Source organism: Zootoca vivipara, chromosome 6, assembly GCF_965207765.1.
Source record: "Zootoca vivipara chromosome 6, rZooViv2.hap1.1, whole genome shotgun sequence".
NCBI classification, from domain to species: Eukaryota; Metazoa; Chordata; class Lepidosauria; order Squamata; family Lacertidae; genus Zootoca; species Zootoca vivipara.
The window spans coordinates 82760330-82767780 of NC_142589.1; positions in this window are offsets into that span (position 1 = coordinate 82760330).

Sequence of the window (7451 nt, forward strand, 5' to 3'; positions counted from 1 at the left end):
CGTGGCGTTTAAAAAGTTCCCAGTCCACAGGCTGCTTAACTCTGCCAAAGAAGGATAGGATAATGAGTAGAGTAATGTCTCCACCTCTTGGCACTGGTAGGGTGGGGGGGCAGAGAGGTCAACAGAAGCTGGCACCAGAACCGAAGGTGGCACAGGAACATAGCCAACTAATTCTGGTTTTGCCCCCATCTTCCTCCCTGCTGAATGCTACGAGGGCAGCACTGAGATGAAGGAGGCAGAAGTCAACAGCTCAACTCCCTGTGTCATGGCTACCATCGCTGCTTCCTAGCCATAATAATAATAATAATAATAATTTATTATTTAATACCCTGCCCATCTGGCTGGGTTTCCCCAGCCACTCTGGGCGGCTTCCAACAGAAAAATAAAATAAAATAATCTATTAAACATTAAAAGCCTCCCTAAACAGGGCTGCCTTCAGATGTCTTCTAAAATATCTGGTAGCTGCTTTTCTCTTTGACATCTGATGGGAGGGCATTCCACAGGGCGGGCGCCACCACCGAGAAGGCCCTCCCTCTGCCTGGTTCCCTGCAACTTGGCTTCTCGCAACGAGGGAGGGACCCGCCAGGTCCAGGGAACCGGTACTGGACCTCAGTGTCCGGGCAGAATGATGAGGGTGGAGACGCTCCTTCAGGTATATAGGTATAGCCATATTTGCTTCTGGGCTGGCAACTGTGGCAAGTTTTAGATGCCTATTAACAAATAGTTCCCATACATTTTCAGATATTTTGTGGGGGTTGCATTCCGAGGCACCAGGCATTTAAGTGAAATCATGTATATCAGAAACACCATTGAGAAAACTGCAAACGTGCTCTAAACCACTGGACACCCTGGAAAAAAGCCATCCAAAATTTTTAAAAACCCCACCCAATTCCACTACAATCGCTCTCTCCAAACCTCGCTCAAACTCTAACCCTCCCCAAGCCTCAGCGGTTGGTGCAAAGGCTAGAGGCTGTTTTCGTACCATTTTTGTGCTCTTTTAGGGCTGTATTTGTCACATTTCATGCCACTTCTGGGTTCGTGGTGAGGCACTCACATGTGCCTTGAGTGCGTGTAAGCGGGGAGTTGGTTGCCTGTATGCATTTTTGCTTTATTTGCCTTCTAGTCCTGCAATTTTACGGTTTTTGCTTTGTACGATGCTTAGAGGTTGCCGTTTTTAAAAAATATATATTTTAGGCAGCCTATATAATTGATAAGATAAATGAATAAAAATGGCTGAGCTGAATGGGCATGTAAAAGCTGGAGGTGGCAGTTCACGCCTGTGGGGGCCTGCATGTGTGATGCTTCATCCTTTACTGCTGATGTGTGCAGAACAATGAACCGAAAGAAAAAGTAGCCATCGCCATAAGGAGCTCAAGGCCACACATGTTTAGGCAGAACGAACGATGCCATGCCGGCCGAATAGTAGTAACTAGAGACAGCAGGAAAAGAAATGAAATCTAGCCAGAATTGCAGAGCGGACAAACGCCAGCTCCCAAGGCCTGTAAAGTGAGAGGAGTGCTGCAACCCCAGAGTCGTTTGTGACTGGACTTAACTGTCAGGGGTCCATTTGCCTTTACCTTTACCTTTACGAGGAAGACAGATAGCCCACCCTGCAAGTAAAAACCTGCTTGTTTCAAAATGGGTATAAAAATCCTTCGAGCCCTTTGTTTGGAGTCCTGTCCTTTTTTCTTTTCTTTTTTGCTAGCTTTCCAGATGGTTAGTAGCTGGACCTCTAGGCTTGAGCATGGAATAAATTGGTAATTCCTGTTTTCTTTGCTTTAATGTGCCTTGCCTCTGAGTTTTGGCCTCAGGAAAGACACGGCCGGTGCGCAAACCTCTGGTGGGAGATTTTCCCACCGCACCACCTACCAGATGTTCCAGCTGCTGCCTTGTACAATGCTTAGAGGTTGTCGTTTTTTAAAAAATAAAAATAAAAATATTAGGCATCCCCTCCTAGGAGACCCTCCCTCTTGGCCACAAGTCAGGGGCAGCAGAGCACATGTGTTGCTTGCCAGGTTCAATCCTGAGCATCTCCAGATAGGGCTGGCAAAAGGTGTCTGTCCGAAACTCTAGAGAGCCACCCATAGCTGGTCTTTGAAGGCGATGCTGAGCCAGGTGGACCAACAGGCCTGGACTCAGGGCGAGGCAATAGGCAACCTCTTGAATTCTTACCTATGTGGCTGCCCACGTAACTTCTGAAGTACAGGAACCAAACAGGGAGTGGCAGTTGGAGCAGCAGAGAGGACAATCGATGCTTCCTAGAATGTCCCTTTTCTCCAGCTTATATCAGGGTCAAGGTGGGTCACCTAAGAGCATGCAGGTGTGTGTGTGTGTGTGTGTGTGTGTGTGTATGTTGGGGGCAAGGCACGTGAGCCTTACATCTGCTGAATTCACTGAGGATCGATTCCATTTATGAGAAAGGATCTTATCTACAAAAAAACCCCCCAAAATTCTCAGTAATGTTGTGCGAAGTTTAGGGGCAGTGCCACCCGTATCCTGGCAACATCCAACTGCGAGCCAGCTGCATTTGATTCAGTGATTAAACCTCAACAGTTTCTTGACCAGCCCTAAAGTCAGAAAGAAATGGAAGCCTGTGTAGTAGGGCGTGTTGAATTTTTCATCTTTAAAAATCCTGATTTGAGGGGTGTTAAAAAGTTGTGGTATGATGAGGTAATTTGAAATCTATTTTGGTTCCTTGTAAATATTGAGGTCTTGCTTGGTAAATCTCTATGTGAAAAGTTCCTACTTTTTAACATTTTTCAAATTTCCGTCATTTATAAACATATAGGTTATTCCCCAATTTTGATGAAAACAGATGTTGATAAGTGCCTAAAATTGATTACAAGATACAGTGGTACCTTGCAAGATGAAATTAATTTGTTCTGCAAGTCGCTTCGTATAGCAAAAAACTCATCTTGCAAAGCATGGTTTAAAATTTTCCCGGTTTACCCGGTCTACCCATTTAGTTAATGCATTCCTATTTGTCTTGCAAAGCGCGGTCATAGGAAACTTTGTCTTGCGAGTTGCCTCACGCAACGCAAAACGCTTTCATCTTGAGAGTTTTTCGTTGCATGAGGCATTCGTCTTGTGGGGTACCACTGTATTGTAGTTCTCTTACATATGTATTGTAGTTATCTGTACTATTAATATTAATATTAATATTACTGTATTATTAATATTAAACAACAGTATGTGATATCTTTTTTGCTTTCTACCACCAGTCCACCCACTGAGGTCGTTGGGGTTTCAAAGCTGAAATGCTCTGACAAGTAGATTTCTCATCTATCCGAGATAGACAGAATGGGGTGGCATGAGGACATCTAACCAGCCCTAGCAATTGTCTTCTGTGTTGCATTGGAGACTGGGGGCTGGGGTCTTGCTTGAATATGTTACAGAGCATCTCTGGTAGCAGAACAATTGTGTGGTCATCAAAGGAGCTGGGATCCTCACCCACCAACATCATTTTATTATACTATACTATATTCTATATATATATACTATATTCAGCAGAGAATTGTGTCCTTTTGTTGCTCACTCCCACCCTTTGCAAACAGAATTTTATTCCCATGAAGGAGAAAAGCATGTTTTCTTTGAAGAATAGCTATGATGATAAACACGATAAGGAAGTCTATGCAGAGGACTGGATAAACTACTTGGAGGTGTTAAAAATAGGTACACTGTAAAGTAGAGCTACCAAAGTTCAGTCGAGTGACGGTCTTTCCTTATTGGATAAATTGGGGGTGCAAAAACAGCATTCTGATAGTGTAGGATTAAGGCTGTTGGGCAGGCACCCAATCTTAAGATAAGGATTGCCACATTTTAAGAAAGACAAGATTTTAGTTCCTTCAATAGTAGCATGGATAATAAGCATTATGGTAACCCTTCTATCACAGTGATGGAAGGATGGAAATACTATATATTCTCCTGCTTCAGAACCATTAAATGAACAGAAGTCTTGACCTGCATGGAATATGGTTTCTCTAAGTCTGACACCATCTTTGTGAGGATCAAGAGCAGGCCTTTAGATTCTACAGGAATCAAATTTTAACAGTGTACACTTCTTTTGAAGAGCATGGTCCAGGGGGCTTCTGCCAGTGGCTCTCCTACTCAGATGTGGGCCCTCAGCAGATACATGATCATGTGACACCAGCCCTTGAAGTTGTTAATTTATTATTATTATTTACTATAATAGGACGTTATAAGATAAAGCAGGCATCCCCAAACTTCGGCCCTCCAGATGTTTTGGACTACAATCCCCATCATCCCTGATCATTGGTCCTGTTAGCTAGGGATCATGGGAGTTGTAGGCAAAACATCTGGAGGGCCACAGTTTGGGGATGCCTAAGATAAAGTAATGATATGTTGTTACAGCTGGAAACAAAATTTCTTTATATTTTCGCTTGTATAAAATGATTAAATACTTTAACTTCGCTTCAAAATGCGAGTTTTTGGCTTTTTTTTAGTGTATTTCAAACAGATCTCAATTTACCAAGCTAAACATCAACCAATCATAAAAATAATTGCAGATTTGGATTCCTCATGTGCAATAACATATTTTTAGAACCCCTCATTGAGGAAATAAAAAAAAAATTTTTTTTCGTCCTTAAATGACACGCCCCACTGTGTAGCCTTCACCAACCTAACACCTGGTTTTACGTGGCCTCTCTGGAAAAGAAATAATAGTGTCCTGCTTACTACACCTCTCTACAGGTCCAACAGCTTACTGAAATATCATTAGGGATGTTTGGCTCACTGACAGCATTCACACTTTGCTGAGAAAGCAGGTCTTTTCCTCGGAAGAGAGTACATTTATTTGGCAAGTGCTGCCTTTTCAGATGTAAGATTTCCTGAGAAAAGCCTACGCATATGTCTAGAAGCTGCCAAGGAAGGAATACCTGCTATGTGAAGCTATTTGCCTATTCCTTTGTGATCCTGCCTTCATCATCCAGCTGCCTTCATCAAGTTAATGTACACATATCAGAATTTTTGATAGGGAGTTGCCGCAGGAATCTTCTTCTTCTTTGGCGATCCCTCATAGACGACTAAGATTGTCTTCCATAAACATGGTTTTAACAATGAGTCCGTAAGTCAGTGTTTCTCAACCAGTGTGCCTCCAGATGTTTTGGGACTACAACTCCCATCATTCCTGACCACTGGTCTTGCTAGCTAGGGATGATGGGAGTTGTAGTCCCAAAACATCTGGAGGCACACTGGTTGAGAAACACTGCCGTAAGTGACTGTGGAGGCCTGCATGTTGTGGCATTCATAGAGCCCTGAGCCCCTCTTCCCCTCTGACATGGTATCATCGATCTCTTTCAACACCATAAACAACTTGTTGCCATATAGCGGCATCCCTTAAATGAGAGACCATCAAGATGTAAGCGCTTTAACAGCAGCAAAAGTTCCAGTTGGATCTAAATGCCATTGGATCAATAAAAGAAAACAATGGACTTTTGTCAGGGCTAGTAGGGTAGCTATAGAACATGGAGCTTCGGTCTCTTGTGTGAAGAAATGCTACATCAATCCTAGAATTGTAGAGTTGGAAGGGACCAAGAGGGTCATCTAGCCCAACCCCCTGCAGTGGAATAATATTTTGCCCAGTGTGGGGCTCGAACCCATGACCCTGAGGTTAAGTGCATCTGCAGCAACACAACCAGACTCCTTCATCTGCCCTAGCTGCAACAAAACATGTCTCTCCACAGCAGGCGCTGCAGCCATCCAACAGCTTGACTTCACTCTGAAAGGCACACTCCTCCTTTGTCTCCAGAGAAAAATGGATGCAAACAACAAGACGACAATAAATGACATGGCAATTGGTGGCATTGCATTTATTTTTATCTATTTCATAAAATTTATATAGTGTTTGATTTTTATTCCCGCCCCCCCCAAAATGACCCCTGAATTTTATATTGATGCTGCATTTTATGTTGTATTTTATGCTGTTTTTAAGTCGCATTTTAATCAGTGTTTTGTATTTGCTGTTAGCTGCCCTGAGCCTGGTTTTTAAACCTGGAAGGGTGGGGTATAAATAAATAAATTATTATTATAAAATAAACCTCATAATTTATAACCAAGGAAATTGGGCTTGCATAATATTTGCATCTTATCACAATTATTCAAAGCCACGCCCAAGATCGTACAGTGATTAGCCACACCCCTTATAGAGTTTGCAAAACTCAGAGCCAAGAGCTAAATGCATGACAAGTCTTTCTGCTGAAGGATCCAGACATTTTTCATCCATGCTCACGTAGGCTTTTTGCCAGGTAAGGGATAAAAAAGGGTGGGATTATCTTTTTCATCTGCAGATGATCTGGATCAGATAATCCCCAATTCACTAGGATTTTCTTCTTAGGTTTGCAGCTCAAAACTCCCCCCCCCTTGCCCCTTCTCAAAATCAGTGCAGATCCTTTGAATGTATGACTGGAATAAAATAAAATGGTGTGTACTTGGCACCCATTGCTCCAAAGCTCTGGTTTCCATGAATTTTTGGGTGGCACTTGGCACTTTTGTGAAGCAAACAGAGAACAGCATATAGGGCTCAGACCGTGGGGCTGGGTGCCTAGCAGGTCATCTCAACAGACTTCTTTCCCTGACCCTGATGATGTTCCTACAGCTTAACAGCTGTCTGACTGTATGAAGTGCAGCAGGTTAAACTCTATGCCAGGCACCCCCAAACTTTGGCCCTCCAGATGTTTTAGACTACAATTCCCATCTTCCCCGACCACTGGTCCTGTTAGCTAGGGATCATGGGAGTTGTAGGCCAAAACATCTGGAGGGCCACAGTTTGGGGATGCCTGCTCTATGCCGTCTCCTCACAGTGACTAACTCTTGCTCTACTGAATCTCTGCCTGTCCAGAGCATGGGTAGGCAAACTAAGACCCATGGGCCGGATCCGGATCCGGCCCAATTGCCTTCTCAATCCAGCGTATCAGCGTGTTTTTACATGAGTAGAATGTGTCATTTTACTTAAAATGCACCTCTGGGTTATTTGTGGGGCATAGGAATTCGTTCACCCCCCCCCCCAAATAGTCTGGTCCCCCACAAGGTCTGAGGGACAGAAGACCGGCCCCCTGCTGAAAAAGTTTGCTGACCCCTGGTCCAGAGGCTCTGAAAGGCAACTTCCTAGGTTTCTTATCTCCAGAATTGGAGGGAATAGCAGACACAGGAACGGGATGATGCTAGGCTTAGGTAGCAGTGATTTCTGATGCCCCTACCATGGACTGCCTGATTGGCACTGATCCACAACAGGATCAGTGATCAGTCCAGTAGTGATTCTCCATCTTTCCCCACCCTTATGAATTGGGGGGGGGGTTAAAAAGCATTTTCCATTTCACTGGCATTTGGTGGTTGAAGAATATTGTTCCAGGCAACCTTGAGAGTACTGGAAATAATAATAACAATACATTCCATTTTTATACTTTTTATTTTTAAAATATATATATCAAAGCAGT